This window comes from Heloderma suspectum, chromosome Z, assembly GCF_057233095.1.
Source record: "Heloderma suspectum isolate Gila_16-S chromosome Z, 16-S_ref, whole genome shotgun sequence".
Taxonomy (NCBI): Eukaryota; Metazoa; Chordata; class Lepidosauria; order Squamata; family Helodermatidae; genus Heloderma; species Heloderma suspectum.
In genome coordinates this window covers 6,370,440-6,388,348 of record NC_139476.1, presented here as the reverse complement: position 1 = coordinate 6,388,348, position 17,909 = coordinate 6,370,440, and the positions used below count along the sequence as shown (strand labels likewise).

The 17,909-nt window shown below is 48.9% G+C and overlaps 1 protein-coding gene and 1 pseudogene across 8 annotated transcripts in view; one reads left to right on the top strand and one right to left on the bottom strand.

The window, feature by feature from the left end:
* LOC146333578 (tRNA-dihydrouridine(47) synthase [NAD(P)(+)]-like) overlaps positions 1 to 8,147 on the top strand; it is a 24,582-nt gene extending 16,435 nt beyond the window's left edge. For 4 of the 7 annotated variants that reach the window (XM_084825778.1, XM_084825777.1, XM_084825774.1 and 1 more), the window contains 2 exons: positions 365 to 492; positions 1,914 to 2,485. The gene's annotated coding sequence lies outside the window, so the exon portion shown is untranslated. Of the gene's footprint in view, positions 1 to 364; positions 493 to 1,913; positions 2,486 to 4,410; positions 5,192 to 6,552 lie in introns of those variants that run through there. The other 3 variants (XM_084825776.1, XM_084825773.1, XM_084825772.1) reach the window with 3 other exon arrangements.
* On the bottom strand, positions 3,670 to 17,909 carry LOC146333577 (tRNA-dihydrouridine(47) synthase [NAD(P)(+)]-like; annotated as a pseudogene). Its single transcript, XR_014786475.1, has 9 exons — positions 17,789 to 17,909; positions 17,083 to 17,639; positions 14,809 to 15,369; positions 10,237 to 10,353; positions 9,013 to 9,078; positions 8,524 to 8,634; positions 7,488 to 7,584; positions 5,002 to 6,662; positions 3,670 to 3,843 (listed from the first exon to the last, which is right to left on the bottom strand). The product of XR_014786475.1 is annotated as a tRNA-dihydrouridine(47) synthase [NAD(P)(+)]-like (transcript).

Below are 17,909 nucleotides of genomic sequence, written 5' to 3'. Positions count from 1 at the left end.
TTGGCCAGTCACAGGCTGACTGAAGCAGCATTCCTACACCCTGTAGGGGAGAGTGAAAGGTCCACAGGAACACAATTGAGATCATTCAGTAAAGTTAACTGAATTTTACTCAGAGGCATCTCAAGATAACAGAGACACAGGTGGGTGCAACACTATATGCTACTTCAGCCTGGCCAAAAGGAGTCGGATACACAGAGCACCAAAAGAAAATGGAGTTCTTGACAAAGACCATGAAATGACACAGGCCAAGTACTCTGAACAGTACACGATTGGTAAGAGTTATTAGTGGGATCAATGTGATCACAATCACAGCGGCACAGATGTTTGTGTGACTTCGTCCTTTCCTTTCCTTTGCATTGCGCAGATACATCCCAGTCAGCACGCTGGAGTGCCTGCCCCGACGATCGACGACAGGCGCCCTGTGTATGTGTACGGAGACTACTTGGAGAACTTAATGGCAAGTGAAAATATGGAAGACTGGATTAAGATCAGGTAAAATGTCCTGCGTGTTGTCAAGACTGTGCCCTGCTCTAGGGCCAACAGCAAAACTTCTGTGTGGAACGGCCTCAGTCATTTAGAAAAGGGGGCAGCTGGATTTAAACACAGACAGCATCTGCCGTCGCCAGTTGAGCCCTTGATTGTGAGCTGGAGTGACAGCTGTGTCGAGCATGTTGCAGCCAAAACAACAAGAGTTGTTGTTGCACCTGAAAGGCTACGGGTGCGATCCTGCGGGTTGCGTCTTTCATGACTGTAAGCCCTTGAAATCAGAGGCCTGCGACCATCCAGTGCAGAGTGGGGGGTGTGGCAGAGGCGATTTTGGTCTCCCCGTCCTCCAGCCCTGCACTTTTCGCTACACAGGCTTTTTTGCCCATCTAGTGAAGGCCTTTCTGAGTGGGAGGGAAGGAGGCTAGCAGAGACTCAGGAACGTCCCCTGTTCCCCCTCCCTGAGGCTGAATTCTTGACCTTGGAGAGGCAGCTGGCATGGTTCTTTACCGGCTGTGAGGCTGTAGGGGCCATAGGACTGCTCCCTAAACAAATTAATTAGGGCATCTCCAGGGTTTGGGCTGGTGGGCACACTTGGAATGTTGAGAGTGCCATGGGCACTATCACAAAATGGCTGCTACAGGGCGGGTTTGCCTGTTCATGAAACGGCTGCCATGGTGGGCGCGCCCAGTCCCAAAACACTCCTTTCCCAGAAGGCCAGCGGGTGAGACTAAAAAAGTAACTTGCCCAAAGGACCTCGAGTCCAAGACCGAGGTGGGGGGTCTGAGCTCTCAGACACAAAGTCACTCTTTTGAACCCCAATAAAGGTGGTGCTGGAGGAGGGCAGCCCCTCGCTTGGCAGCATGCCAGCCTCCCAGGTTTAAAAAATGGAGGGAAAAAAACCATTGCAGTATCTCCCTGACAGAGGGCTGTCTGGCCTCTCCTTAAGTACCTCCTGCAAAGTACCTCGCCGTCTCCCAAGGTGGTAATTATTTTTTTTTAATTAACATTTATATACCGCCTTATCTGCTAAAAAGCCATCAAGGCGGTGTACAACAATTTAAAACAACAAAAACAAGAACATGAAGGGCACAATCCTCTGTATGTCTAGACAAGAAAAAGTCTTCCGACTCCCAGCATCCCCCAGCCAGCATGGCTGGCTGGGGGATGCTGGGAGCCATAGGACTTTTTCCTGTCTAAACATCCAGAGGATTGCGCCCTAAGAGCATTAGGAATCTTCTCCCACTCCGAAGCTGATGTCTCTGTATTGTAGACTTCTCTAATGGCATTTGTGCTTCCTGTTCTGTGTGGGGTCTGTGTGTGTCTCCACCCCACAGTGGAGAGATCAAAACCTGGATTATTCTTCCAGAAGCATGGCACTGGAAATACTAAGCAGATGTGTGTGCAGCTTCTCTCTCTCTCTCTCTCAGCAATATGCTTTTGGGTCCCAGGCCTCACCACTTGATTTTCCAGCCAACATACAATATTGATGTTTACATGGGACCGCAGAAGGGGAGCAAGATGACACGAGGGCCGTCTCCACAAAGGAAGTCAGTGTTCACACGTGGTTCGCTTCTTGTGTCCTTTTGCCTGTAAGGGCTATTGAGTCTCAGTTGTGCCTGAAATTGGTGTGGCGTGGGGCTGTTGCAATATGCCCCCCCTCAATATTCACTGGGCCCACCTGGGGGTCACACTAGCGGCCTCCATTGTTGGGTGCATCCTTTGCATCCCTTGAGCCACAAGCATAGAAGCCAAATGGCTAGAGCAGCATTTGTGGAAACTGTGGAAACTTCGGGTCCAGTCGGTAATGGCTCTTTCCCCTTTTGGTGCTTGTCAACATCACTTAAAGAAGATAATGGAGATGCAAAGAGCTAGAGCAGTGGTGGGTGGCTTTCAAATTTAACCAGAAGTTTCAACCAATGTATCACTTTAACCTTTTGTCTGTCGCTATGTGTCAAGGGCAGCGCTTAATAAAGATATTTCCCTCCACCCCCTCTGCCCCAGAAGTTTCGGCCAGTGTATCACTCTATACATTTGTCTGTCTCTAGTGGGAAAGGGCAAGGTCTGGAAGGCGGTGGTGATGTGGGTGTGACCTGTGGTGGGCGGAGCTTTAAAAAGCAGGAAGGCGCCCTCGTCTCCTCACAACATGAGGTGGGGGCGGGGGATTGTGCCTGCTGTGTGGCAATATGGAAAAATAAAACCAGCCATAATTAATGGGCAATATTAATCACAAAATCATTATAACAATTTGTAGCCTATTGCTAATAGCAACAATGCCTACCAAGGAACAGGTGTGTTTTGCCTCGCTGGGAGACTAATACGAGTAACCGTAACTAGAACTTATATTTCAAAAATGGGTGGGCACCGCCATTTTGTCCTCGAAATCTCCATGGACTGCAGCAGAGCCTCATGTATTTTAAGTCTGTGTTGCCTGTTCTCCATCTTAAGACTTTGACCATGCAGGCTTCGTAGCTTCAACATCATGTGGAGGTCTTAAAAGCTGGCCCGCTACCTTGAGTGCATTTTGTTGTGCTCATTATGGGTGCCTGCTTTTAATTAACAGATATTTTTTAATTGGCTTACGATAGCTCCCTTCAGAGGATATTTGGATATGAAAGGTGGCAGAGAAACAATAGGGCCGTTCAAGCAACATGACCGCCCATAGTGAGGCTGCAGGGCGCATGCGGCCGCCATTTTGCATATGCAACCTCTGCTCAGGGGCTATCATGTTGTGCAAACCCAGCGAGGGTGGGTTGTGCGAGGGTTGTTTAACCCACACTCGCTGGGTTTGCAGAAAATGACAGTCCTCGCGTGGGGGCTGCATATGCAACCTGACATCTCTGGACACTGCGGTGTGTCGTCCAAACCAGGTCAATGAGTCCATGACTACCAAACCTGATTGGCAGGGGTTACCACTTTGAGACCTGTCCTCTCTTACTAAAATAATCCTATGTACATCATTCTGTTTTTTCTGCCATGTGTTGAAGTCAAAATAGTAAGCTCCTTGGGGCAGAGACCTGTTCCCTTGTAATGTGTAAACTGCCATGCATCAAGAGGATGCTACGAAAAGAACAGAGGCATTGCAGAAATCCCACAGATGAAAGAACGGTGATTACATTTCAAACTTCCCGTGCCAACAAGAGACTTTAAAATGCGAGACCAAAAAATAGCACACACAGGCACATATATAAAAAAGCCTTTTTAATTACTGAAACCAAAGAGCCACAGCATGTACACTGATTTCCCAAGTGCAGACTGTACTCCATTGTCTTGTCTCGTTACTCCAATCCTAAATAAGAATCTATGTTGTGTCTTGGTTGGAAAGAAAACATGCGAGGGACAGGACCCAAAAACATCTCACTGCAAGAAGAAGGGGAAGAAAAAATATTTTGATACAGGTTTGATTAGATTCTTTAGTACCACACATCTGCAAGAATACTCAGCTAATGACAGGCGACTCATCTGTCCACAATGGAAAGAGAAGCCCAAACAAAACAGGAAGTAGACACCAGAACCACAACGGTTCCCAGGTCTTCCACAGTTGGGCTAGGACTGCTTTGTTCTGGGACAACAAAGTTGTTCTCTTCTTACAAGCACACACACATGTTCACGCCCAGAGAGAAAGAGTGAAGAAAGAGTTCTTCAGAAGCGGGCACAATAAAAGTTACACAGTGCTTTGTCTCCGCTTGGAAGAATCGGCTGTCATTTTGCCAAGGTGATCCATGCTTTTGTAACTTTCCTAGGGCTTGACTACTGTAACATGCTTTAGGAGGGGCTGCCCTGGGAGACAATTTGGACTCTTCAGCAGAAGGCCAACTGTAGCCTGCCGTCTGTTCCATAATTTATCCATCCCGCTTTGGCAGCACGGAAGGGATGATGGCAAGAACAAGTTGCCATAGTAAAGCATCCTTCCCTTCCTCCCTGCAGGCACACTGGTAGCCCAGATCTGCTTGATCCATATTCAGGGAGGGGCCATGGCTCAGTGGTGCAAGCTCTGCATAGCAAGTCGGCGCAGACGGACCTCGGGGACATCTCCAGCACACGGAAAAGCCCTATCCTGGAGAGCTCCTGCCCTATTGGCACGGGCCGCAGAGCCAGTCACATAACACTGGCAGGTAGTTCATTGCTTGCTGTCAGTTGCTACGCTGACAGGCCAGAAAGGGGAGACATTTTTTGCAAGCGACGTATCGCCCATGGGTGTTATGGTGCAACTTAGATCGCTCTGCCCATTCAATAATTCACATAACCTGGTATCAGCCGGCTGGGGAATTACAGTATCCTGAGAATCTCGATTTTCAGGGATAAAATGGACTTGGCAGTTTTGTAGCTCTCATGACTACCACGATAAGCATTTAGAGTGTATGGGCTGCACCTCTCCGAATTTCCAAAGCCCGAGAGGTGGTAGCAGAGCAGAATTTCCTGCTGTGGGCCATGCCCAGTGGCAAAAGAATTATGCGGAAGTTGTGAATATTGTTATTCATTTGCGTAATTCATCCAGGATTTAGCTGGGGCTGGTACCTGCACAAAAACGACAGCCAATCTATCAGGGACATCCAGGTTCTCTCTACGCCCTGTGTGTCCGACCCCCAGAACTCCAGGCCATACTTAATGAAGTCTTCAAGCATATCGAGCCTCTCCCCCGCCGAGATGTCCCAGTGCCGCTGCTCTTTGATTTCAGTGAAGATCCACAGCTTGATCAGAGCTGCCCTGTGGGCCAGAAAAAAACAACTACTAGGACAAAGCAGTGGGTGACACCGATCTGTCTGTTTAGTGACCACTGTAATTCCGTGTATTAAAAGCCTTCCCTTTCCAATGATAGAGATTCATTATGGGTTCTCTATTGCAATTGTCCTTATGACTCTGGGGACTTAGAGATGAATACCTGTCTTATTATATTGCAATTTCTATCGGGATATCAGGCAAGAACCGATTGCACTTTATTATCTAAGTTGCCTGTTTGATGTCTCTTATTGTTTTGCTGACCTCATCCCTGTAGTTAGTGACAAAGGTGCCAAGTTTTTTTCTCTTGCCGTTAAATCAAGAGCTCTATTAATATGGTTTTTATTTGCTCCGTGAGGATGGTACACTGTTTTATACGTCTGTGTATATAGATATATATATTGTTGCTCAATACGTCTTTGTATAGATATGCTTTGTATACCTTGCATTCTCCATCAGGTCATGGGCTGTAATAAACAAGTTTGATTTGAGACGACATATGAAAGGCTGCAGTAAAAAAAACTTCCAGATGGACAGACAGGTTTAGAAGGTTGCAGCAAAAACAGCAAGAGTCCTGGGGAACCTTAAAGATTAAGAAATGTATTATGGCATAAGGTTTCATATGCTACAGCCCAATTCCAACAGACAATGCTGCTTGGCAGCGGCTCCCAACAGACTCCCAGTCCTCCCACCAGAGATGCTAGGGACTGAAATGGGGCCTTTTGCATGACTTTTTCTTGATGTGTCGTGTCTTTGAAGAGGTAAGGCGATAGGCAGGCTGGTTTCCTCCTGAGCTTAAGAGTGGGGCCTGCATTATGGAGTCGTCTTGTTCAGGATTCCAGCAAGTGAGCTCGCCATGCCCTCTTCCACGATATTCCATTCCATGCCCCAAACGCCCAGTTTTCCATTCTCCCCATCCCACACACCCCTGTCAGTCAACATTCTGTGCCTACTGTCCTCACAGGGCTGTTTTGTTTTCCTAGAGATTTTTTCTCTTTTAGAAAACTTGGAGTCTCCCAAAGGCTCCATCCACCTCTCTTTTGGGTGCAGACGGTGCCATTTTGGCTACACAGGGAGTCACAGTTGGAGAACGGGAGTTCCTATTAAGAGGAAGACAATGTAGGCACCTCGGGGAGACCTTTCGGTTGAGTAGTAGGGGTAAAAAGATATGAAATGGATAATAAATAAGCATGAATAAATGAAATGAAATGAAACATGCTCTAATGTTGGGTGGTGGCCCTTGGGAGGAACCTGGTTTTAAAGAGGGAGAAACATATTGAGAATAAGACACCCTCCATCACTGGGGACATCTTTCCCCAGCTCTGGTCAAAAGGGTCATTTCTCTTTCAGAACATCACGAAGAAAAGCAAGGGAAGGCACTTGCCTAGCGATCATGATACCTGAAACTCCGCTCTCCATGGCTCAATTTGCATCTTCAAAAGAGAAGATATTCCCGTTTCCTGCCAGAAGGAAGGGATGAAGCCAGGGGTCAATAAAAAGCACAAACACTTTGTCGTCACCACTTCATTCAGGCTGCACAAGATGTATTTTTATTCTTCGCAGGAGTGGTGGTTAAGGAGAAACTGGAAAGGAAGGACTTGGGTATTGACCCCCTGCGATCTGCCTTGCATTGGCCCATGAACAAAATGTAGGAGCCCCGCTGGTCAGAGTTAGGTGGCCCCATCCAGTCCAGCATCCTGTTTCTGACAGTGGCCAGCCAGGTGCCCCGGGAAGTCCACACTCGGGGCCTGAAGACAAGAACCCTCCTCTGTTGTTGCTCCCTAGCAACTGGTGTTCAAAGATGGGCTGTCTCTGAACATGGAGTTTCCGTTTAGCCATCATGGCTACAGCCAGGGAGAATCCTCTTCCTCCTCAAATTGGTCCAGTCCCCTTTTAAAGCCTGTGGCCATTCCTACATCTTGCAGCAGGTAGTTCCAAGCAATATCTGAAGGACTCTCTTTGCTCTTTCCTGAACCCGCTTCACTGAGCCACCCCAAGTTCCAGCATTGTGGAGTGAGAGAAGCAAAGGCAGGAGGGTTAACTGTTCCAAGGCAGCACAGAAACGGCTTTGAAGAGAAGAGGACTGAAGCAGGAGAGCAAGGTGGCCTGGCAGTGCGGGACGAAAATCTGGGCCAAGTAAACTGAGCCAGAAGTGGAGCAATGCACACCCAAATGTAAAACATATATCTTGCGGTGCCTGATTCAGCACAAAAAGATCAAAGCAAATGTGAAGGGGCTGCAACCAACACACAGAAAGTAAGAAAAGCTGCTCCAAAACCACCTACCGAAAAGAGGCATCGGACTGGCAATCTTTGCACACTCTGCGATGTAATCCCAATCCGCCACTGCTGAGTACCGCTGCTCTGCTGATCGGCCATTAAGCTAAAAGGGTACAATAAGACACAGTTGGCACCCATGTCGTATGTCAGGGGGAATAGATGGCCCTCTAGATGCTGTTGGACTGCAACTCCCATCATTCCTCACTACTGGCTACGCTGGTTAGGGCTGCTGGGAGTTACACTCCAACATCTGCAGGACCAGACATTTCCCACCCATCACAGATCCATACAACAAATCACACTGTTTTTGAGATTTTGAGTTTGGGGGAGAAGTCTGTTATTATCAGCATCAATATGTCTATACTGCTACACATTTGCACAAACCCTGACGTGCTACATGCAACCACCAGATTCATAGGCAATCTAGCTCTGGATGCGAGTTGCTGGAGGGCGAGAGCTGGGGGGAGATGGAGCCTTCATATCTAGTGGATAAGACTTCCCAGAGAAACCTTTTTGTATGCCGCCCTGCTCACTGTTTATACAACAGAAGGGCAGGATACCATTTGTTGGTATTACTGAAAGCTGCCTTGGGAGGGCTTGTGCCCTGAAAGGTGGCCAATAAATATTTTAAATAAATAAAATAAGATAAAATTCATTGTTCTTTGCAAAAGTGAGTGTAAGCAAGTGGCCTTGAGTCCCATGTACATGTTTCTTTTTATGCTATCCTAACTCCCATGTAAACATTAAGGTTCATAAGAACATCAGAAGAGCCCTGCTGGATCTTACGAATAGTCCATCTCTTCACACAAGGCATAGTTAAATGCACAGTTGTACCCTTTGACCCGAAAAGGGAAATATGGGTGACATACTACTATGGAGAGTACCTAGAAAGGTGTCATGTGGGAGCACATAGGAAGCTGCCTTTTAAGACCACTGATGTAGTACAGCGTTAGTGAAACGGGGTTTGTTAAACCAAAGTCAAACCCTCCCTCTGAATGGGCCCCAATGAAGGCTGCCACATAAGACAAGGAGGTTACTATACCGTGACCAGAGAAACTGCACAGTCCCGGAGGCTGAGAACGATTTTGTGAGCCAGTCAGGTTTGCGTTTTCACACCACTCCGGAGCTTCACAGTCACAGGAACATCCAGTACCTTGCAAAAGCAGAGAAAATGAGCCAGCCAAAGTACTTCAGAAGTCAACTGCACGCGCAACAGAATTCATTGTTGGAAAGCCCTGTGCCCAGATCTTTCACCAAGGTCTCTTTAAGGAACACAAAGTTACTGCGGAATAAAGAGTAATCGCCTTTCATGGATCAGTGATGTTTACAGGAGGGGAAACCAAAGGCCCACCCAGCACAGTTTATGGAAGCAGCAGGACCCCCACATATCTTGCAGTGAGTGCTGTAGATATTCAGCTGCAGCGCAGCATCAATAAATGGTCAATGTTTGCAGATAACGTGAACTTATTTAAAGGAAATGTGAGGTAGATTAGAGAAGTTGCAATCACCCAGAGACGTCCCCCTAACTTACATAATTCATGCCTCGGACAACCTCTTCTAACTTGTTGGTGTGGCTCATCAAGGCACAGCCCTCACCCTAGTAAAACAAAGGAGAGAAGCATGAAGTGCATGCTGAATGATCAAATCTGCCTCCCCTCAGCAATCCAATGCACAGGAATTTTCCTCTGCCACAAGTGATGTTTTTTGACTCCAGAAATGGAAGAGAACGTGTAGGATCTAAAGCTCGCCATTAGACCAATCCCCTATATTAGCCAATCAAAGAGGTCAGAGGGCCATAGCAGAAGATGCACACACCAGAGACATCTGGGGAGGGACACCATGTACAGATGTTTCTATGCAAACGCTAGAAGGCTCTGAGCCAGTTGGGAGAGTTGGAATGCCTGGTTTTAAAGGAGAAACTGGATAAAGTGGGCATTATGGAGACCTGACGGAACGAAGAGAACCAGTGGGATACAGTCATCTCTGCATACAAGCTCTATAGGAAGGGCAAGGAAGGGCATACTGGAGGAGGTGTTGCTCTGTACGTCAAAGAGGGCATAGTGTTGAGCAAGCTGGAAACATTAAAAGGGACTGACTCTTCCACAGAATCACCGTGGGTGGCAATGCCAGGTTCCAAAAGTAATTTAGTACTCTGGACATGCTTTTGCACTCCTGACAAAACGTTCAGGGTGATCTTAAGACGGAGAATGAAATCAGGGAGGCATCCAAAGAAGGAAGTATTATAATAACTTCACCGAGCCTACAGTGACTAGATAAACATATGTTCCGGTCACAACAAAGAAGTTACATTTGTTTTATGCCCTAAAGAACTATGCCCTAAAACAGTTCATCATGGAACTGTCCAGAGGGGAGGTGATCCTGGATTGAATACTATGTGGACTTGTGCAAGATGTGAGTGTTGTTGAACCAACTGGAAACAGCAACCACAATACTATCAATTTTATTTATATTTAAGTGGAAAATATGTGAAAGTAGTCCAAATTTTAACTATGCTATAGCCACTGTGACCAAGAGCGAAATGTAGAATCCAATTCATAAATAGGTTAATAATATTTTCCCTCTGTTTACCTCTGGACTTCTATATCCCTCTCCATTGTGTCTATTCCAAGGCTGTAAGCCCCATTAGGCAGGGAGCTGCCCTGCTCTCATTTTTCATACAAGGGTGACACTAGATAAATTTTTAAAAATTGAAGTATCATTATATTCGCAACACTTTAAGGATGCAACAGGCTACCTTGGTATGCGCCACATCGAGAGAGCAATCGGCATTAAGGTCAACAAAATCGACTTCAGTGTTTTGGTTCAGAACATCTGCACATTGGGTCATGGTTTCTAGAGATGCCCCTACCACCTGCAGAGGGACAAAATGATGCAGTTCAAGAGAGGCACCTGCCGCAAGCTCACAAATGCACATTATGCATATGCACACGTACGACACAAAGCAACAAGATTCAAAACTTCAAAACCCAATAGTAATAAGCCTGCTCTTTCCACACTCATTTCTGTTAACTGGGAAAGGGGGCAGTTCTGTGGGCGGGGAGAAGACTGGGGAGGCTGGCTTACAAAGAATCTTCCAGCATCCCCAGCCTCCTTCCCTTCCACTCCGCAGAGCCACACCTAGATGGGCAAAAATGCCTGTCTAGTAAAAAGACAGAGTGGATCACCTCTGCACTCCTACTGCCCTGCATAGGATACCCATCAGCCTCCGAATTCAGAGGCTGATGAGCATCCCGATAGGATTGCGCCCTTAACCCTACGTAAGGGGTAGACAGACCGGGCCCTTCCATCACCTAGAAGAGGAACAGCTGCTCCACTGCTTCCTTTCCTCATTCCTTTTTCATTTTCTGTCTTGGCTATTAAACAGGGGTTAGGTAAGATTTCCTATCTTTTAATATCTCTACAGCACAATTTAGATGCTTCATAAGGAAGTGTGAAATAATAATAGTAAACATAATAGCAACAACAAAAATACCCGCAGCAGCTACAATGGCAAAACAGAATGTGGATGACCTTGTGAGAATGTACCTTGGATGACTGGACACAAATGGAGAGTCGAGATTGTCTTACTGTGAAGTGGTCTTCAGGTCAGCGAAGAGTGGATCAGGTAGGAAAGGCTTAACTCCCTCTTCTGCGGAAGGCCACTTATGGAAATGAGCTTATCCTTCCAGAATGGGGGGAACTCCCCCCCCCCCCCCAAGTCTCAGGACTTGAGTTAAGTTAAAGACCTGGAACAATATAAATAATGGCAGGAATCTGGAAGAACATCTCAAAAAAGTGAAAGGGGAAATTCCAGCAGAGTCTGTCTAACTAAAGGTGACACCACGCAAATGCGGTATGCCAAAGAACCGTCCTGAGCCAATTTAGAAACAACTTGAGAAAGCCTCAAGCATAGGGGGTGGGATTGCCTGATCAACTAACTCCTCTCACTAGAAGAACACTTCAAAGGAAGTCCAATATTCCATTCTCAGTCAGCAAAGGAGCGGATCTGGCACGAAAGGGACGTCCAAGAACAGCATGCAGTTGGCTGAACACTGAAACTACAGAACCTGGCAGAAACCCTTTTGCCATAGGAGGCTTCTATCAAAGCAAGTTTATCTCGTAGCGATGCATGAAGGACAAAGGAGTAGCCTTGGGGGTTGTTCTACCAATGTGCCATAAGGATGCGTTAAGTTTGCAAGGCTGCCGACGCAGCTGCACTCCTTCCTTGAGCAAGCAGTGATGCCCCAAGAGAGACTGTGTGGTGTAGGCTAAGAAAATGCATTCCACATCCAGCAACTTATGGTGGTCCTAGACATCTTCCTCCCTTGGGCCCCACCTTTAGGACACAATGCATTTGAGCATCTAGGAACATAGGACACTGCTTTTTACTGAATCAGACCATGGGTCCATCTAGCCCAGTACTGTCGACAGTGACTGGCAGTGGCTCCCCAGGATTTCAGGCCGGGACCTTCTGCCTGGCAAGCATGGGTTCTACCATCAAACCTGGGACCTTCTGCCTGGCAAGCATGGGTTCTACCATCAAACCTGGGACCTTCTGCCTGGCAAGCATGGGTTCTACCATCAAACCTGGGACCTTCTGCCTGGCAAGCATGGGTTCTACCATCAAACCTGGGACCTTCTGCCTGGCAAGCATGGGTTCTACCATCAAACCTGGGACCTTCTGCCTGGCAAGCATGGGTTCTACCATCAAACCTGGGACCTTCTGCCTGGCAAGCATGGGTTCTACCATCAAACCTGGGACCTTCTGCCTGGCAAGCATGGGTTCTACCATCAAACCTGGGACCTTCTGCCTGGCAAGCATGGGTTCTACCATCAAACCTGGGACCTTCTGCCTGGCAAGCATGGGTTCTACCATCAAACCTGGGACCTTCTGCCTGGCAAGCATGGGTTCTACCATCAAACCTGGGACCTTCTGCCTGGCAAGCATGGGTTCTACCATGGGTTCTACCAACCTGGGGCAGAAATGAGGTGGCCACATTTCTTGAGCCTGCTGTAACATGGACTTAAGCCTGGCTGAACAAGAGCTGGCTCGGAAGGCCTCTTGCCTGGCAGACAAACCACCTAGGAAGGCACATGCCCTCGTGCCCTGGTCGCCACTTTCCCACTGAGGTGTCAAGCTGTTTACCGCTGGAAAAAATGCTGGGCAAGACGGATTGCGCTTGGCCTGATTCAGCAGTGCTGCTCATGTCATCCATCTCCCTTCTGCCCTCCCCCTCCCGCAGTCATAAAGCTACCTGAACACCAAAGAGGTCCTCTGTATAGTGCCTCCTCAGAAACTCCCAGTGATTATTTTGCTCTTTCAGTAGAACTGCACATGATGCCATCTCGCCACAGGTAACATCTGCTCCGTATCGCTTGCATGTTCTCCGGAATGGGAGGTGGCCGAACTGAAATCCAGGGAAGAGATTGGAGACAAGAGGGGAACTGTTACTTGTGTCGGTTCTAGCACTAACCTCTTGAGCAAGCACCACGGGATTTAACGTTCGTGAATAAGCCTGCTGATTTCACAAGATGTAATCGGAAGGTGGAGCTGGAAGATTCATTCCTGCTGCAACCTAGTGCCATGGTCTTTTCCATCCAATCCAATTACTTTTCCATTCAGTCTTTCTTGCTATTTGGACTACGGGGATATGTTTTGACCCCTTGGGTGGGGAGAGTTCTGTATGTTAAAATGCTTTCCTAAAAAGCTGAACACAAAAACAGCAAAAAGCCTCTCTGTAACCAGGATTTGACATGCCTTGGGTGGACAGCGGGTGGAAAGGATGCCCTAAGTGAGATGAGCAACCAGAGCTGGTGGCACGGCTGGACAGAACGCTGGCTAAGGGTGCATTCCTATGCATACATAGGCAGAAAAAAGACCTCTAACTCCCAGCATTCCCCAGCCAGCCATGGGGTTGTGCCCTTAGTCACTCACGGAAGGGAAGATTCCAGGGGCAATTATTTTATACCGACAGCCACAGAGGGGTAAAAAATGTAATCCATCCATCTACCAACCACCTGTAAAGGGGACAAATAGAGTTTGCCACAGAGACAAACGTTTTCTTCTTTTCTACCTGGAAAAGAAGAAAACGGGGGAGAGAGAAATGAGTGAACAATAAACAAGGTGTTTTGAGACAAACCTGTTTCTACTTGTCAAGCATCAAAAGGGCCAGACTCGCTACGTAAAAAATCAAAGGGTTTCAGGAAAAAGGAATTTCTACCAGTTCAGAATACATCTGGGTTGCAAGGCTTCCCTCTCCTTCACAAGAAACAAACATTGTGCCAAGCCCTAGCCACTCCCCACATGTAACACGTGGCCATGAAAGAGGGTGGAGGCATGGGGTGTCATTAAAGGAGGCACATTTACAGGAGAAATGGCACTACAAAGGAAAAAAGCCACCACAGCACCATGCCTTCCGCACTTCTCACAAAGGGGTATGCCAAAAAGGGGGATGGGCAGGGGAAGGACTGCCCTTGCTAGACCAAGCGTAGATTAGGAAAGAACTGGCGGGGAGAGAGCGGCCTGCTCCGGCTGGTCTGCCAGCAATATGATGGCCATTGCTAGTGCATGTGGGATAACCTAGTCTCCTGTGGGTGAGCTGTCCTCCCCCTCAGCTACATACCTGAGGCCACTGCTGGAAGGAAGAGAGGAGGAAAGAAGGGGAGAAACAAGAAGGGGAGAAAGAAATCTCCCCTCTGGAGCAGCTCTGCACAAGCAGGGAACACCCATTGCCCAGTTATGTCATGTTCCCACCAATCCAGCTGTCCTGCTCTTACTCGCCCCCTCCCGGGAAGCCCAGGTGGAAAACGGCAAAGCCGAGACTGAGGGTTCCTGCTCTGGAGGCGGGCAGACGGGCGGGGGAGAGACATCCAACTTCACAGCAGTGCCTTCACAAGGAAGAGAGGAGTTAAGCCCTTCCTGGTTGCTCCAGCCTCCAGACTGAGAATGGGCGGCTGTGCATATGTGAGACAATGCACACCTGTGCATGAAACAATGTACCAATGCATGTGCGTTCGAGTGAGAGCGAAAGACATGATGAAAGGTGAGAATGAACAGGTGCATGTGTGCCTGTGCATGAGACAATAAACCGCGAGGGGTGCGCAGGCATGTCACAACGAACATGGGGTGCACAACAATAAACGTGTGTATGGCAATGAAGGGCTGTGCTTGGGTTCTGTGTGTGAGTAACAATGAATGGGGGTCCAATTTGGTATCGGGCAGGTTCTGCTGTTTCTCAGTGCACCTCCCAACTTTAATTCAGAAACATCTGGGAAGCCCCGCTTCAGAGGAACAAGAGTTCAACCCACAGTCCTTCATTAGACTTACCTTTCGCTTCTCATACGGTCTGAGTTTTACAAGATCTTCATCTGTCAAGGCGCCAACTGATTTGAGAGCATATTCCACCAGCTAATGTGAACTCTCCAAGGGCACTAACGTGGAACCTTCTTTCTGTGACATATGGGAAACGTCCAGCACCTTCTCTCCAGCAGCTCTGAAATCCAAGCTTCCTTTGGAAGCGGAACAGTCTGTGACTCCTGGCTCTACCATGGATGTGACTGTTGCTCGGTTGTTGGACTTGGCTAAGAGACTGGACTTCTCCAAGGAAATGCATCTAGTTCTCACATGGGTGAAGAGTTTAACATGGAAGGTGTTCTTCACCACCGCTTTCCCTTCCCATTGCTTCCAGAGGTCTAGATTGACAATGTTCTTGTAGTCCTCTCCTAAGTGGGTTCCAGCAAACCGGCAGGTGGCCCCATAAATGCACTTGCCGAATGCCTCAAAGAGCATGCACCTGTCTCCGAGGTCCGGCAGCTTCGTGGCCATGTATTCCTTGACATTGTGTGGGTAACGACACAAGGAGAAACGCGGACATCGAGCTGCTGATTCCTTCAACAGGAGAAAAATAATGATTTAAAAGATGATAGTGACAGCACCTGTGCATTTTAAAGGTAGCCCTTCGTATCCTGTGTTATGAACGTATTAATCAGTCATGCCTGGTTCTCTTCTTGGCTTTTCCTGGCTCTATGATGGATTTCTCTCTCTCTTAATGGTATGTCTGAATGTCCTAGATTGGTTGCTGTAATGGGGGCATAAGTGTGAATTTATGGATAAAATATGGGTTGTTTTAATGTCTCCTTGTTTATCAATACAATGCTAATGAATTCTGTATTATTAAGTTGTATCGCTCCTGCAGTGGGCGTTGAACTCTTAGGTGAGAAGTGCCAAGACAGTGATAAATCAGACTCAAAGGTTTGCTTACAAGGAAACTTTATTAAGTAACTTGCAGCACACAGGCGTACCCAATGGTTGGATCAGACAGCTTCTCTGAACCCCAAGCCACTGGGTACAATGGGTCTTATACTCTACAGGTTAGCAATGAGCAGCATAACAGCAGCACGCGCCCCCAGCGTTCATTCTCAGCATAAACTAGTAGCACTTGGTTCTCAAGCATAGCCACCTGCAGCTTTAAGGTAAACAAACTCTGCTTCTCAGGTTCATCAGTGATAAGACATTCTCCTCATTAGCAAGGAATGTTCTGAGAAGGCTGTTATCGGCCCTTTGACTCATCTGCACATGCTCAGAGGCTTACTAGCATTGGAATTGCACCAATAATGAATTTAAGCAAGCATTATGGATCTCTAGGCCCCTCTAACACTATAAATGACTTGGCTATGCTCCTGGGGCCAATACACAAGTGAAATGGCGCTTTCTTAAATATTAAACTGAAAACTTAGTGATTGGTTTATCATCACGTTTTTGTTGTCAGATAATTACTGGCATTGTTCATGCCTTGCTGGTGTATTTGGGGTTTTCTTGTACGAAATTGTTAGCTGCTTTGGGCTTCCTCCCAGAGGGAAAAGCAGGGCACAAATAAGCAGTGACAGTGAGGAAGACTCATCCACACAAACTTTACCTCAACTATCCACGGGCACAGATCTTGCCTACAAAACCTATCGGCCCTATTCCGCGGACGGAACGGCGACTGTATCTGTCAGGGTGGACACTGAGCCCATAGAATCCCAGAGTAGTTCTGATTCTGAGGAAGAGCAGTCGCTCCTGGGAGAGGAGCGCGCTCCTCTTTCCCAGGGCCAACAGCTGACGGAGATTCCTCCCAGCAGCATTCCTAGCTTAGATAGCAGTCCAGGGAATGACAGAGCGCGGATAGCAAACTTGGTGGACGCGCGACGCCGACGCAGAGAGTGGCGCCAAATGGAGGGCGCAGAAAGGAGGCGTATTGCCCGGTTGGCGCGCAAACAACAGCTGCGCCCAGAGGATCCAAGGGAAGAGGGGAGGGACTCTCCCTAGCCCTTAAGTTCAGGGGTCTGCCAGTAATTCCCTTTCAAACGGGGACCAACTGTTCCAACTTAGGGCGTAGGGACGCTGCTGCTCAGATCTAGTTGCTACCTGTAGAGTTGCTAAGTTGTAAAAGAGGAATAAAGCTTTGAAAGGAATCCCTTTGTTTGTGTCTGGACTGAGCTACTGGATTAGACTGAGAGAGGCTCCAAGGAGCCCTTGACAGTATCCCCGGCACGCATCTGTACTCCACTGCCTTTTCTCCCCCGACTTCTTCACGCTTCCACAGCTCGGCGGGGGGCTCACCCGGGTCTCCGCTGACATCTTCCTCCAAACCGTCCTCGCTGAAGCCTCTGCTAGCCGCCAGTTCTCTTCCCCGACCAAGACAGGTGCGACGGCTTTGTCCTGTTGAGAGGCCCCTCGACGGGAGGAGGGCTGCTCGTTGAGCTCTGGGGACGGATGGCATCGTTCACGGGCAGCGCTTGCCGCCGGTGGCACGCGCGCGCGAAGCTCGTGGAGGGCGGCGGTTCTCGAGCCGCTCACCCATGCAGACGCGCGGGGTCTGGCGCCAATAGCGGAAGGTCTCGGGGGGGCCCTGGGGAGCTGGGGCCCTGCAGGGGGCGGGGGGGCTCCCCAATTCTCACTGGACTGCGCTGGGGGGGCTCCCCTGCCCGGGGAGGGGGGGGGCTCCTCGATTCGCTCGGCCGAAGGCGCCCGGCCGCGACGACGGGGAAAAGCAGAGCCGGAACCGCCGGCCAGCATCGCCTTCGGAGGGGCACGGAGGTCCCGCGGCCTAGACCGGCGGCGCCGAGAACCGGAAGCTTCCTCCGGCGTTGCCCTCTGGCCCGCCCCTTCCTCTGTCTCTATGCCAGAACGGGGGAGGGGGAGGCTCGGTGGGCGGAGCGTAATGACCGGCGGTTTAAAAAAGGCGGGAAGCGGCCTTCCCCCGGACAGGGGCGGGCAGCGGGGCCCCGGCAGCCACGCGGGCCCTCCCCTCCCCTCCCCCCCAAGCCTCTGCCCAGAAGGACGACGCGGCCGGCCGGCGGGAAAGGAGAGGCCGGCTCAGGCCCAGGCCGGAACGTCCGGCAGCCGCGAGCTACTTCCGGCGCCGCTCCAGGCCGTGAAATCTCCAT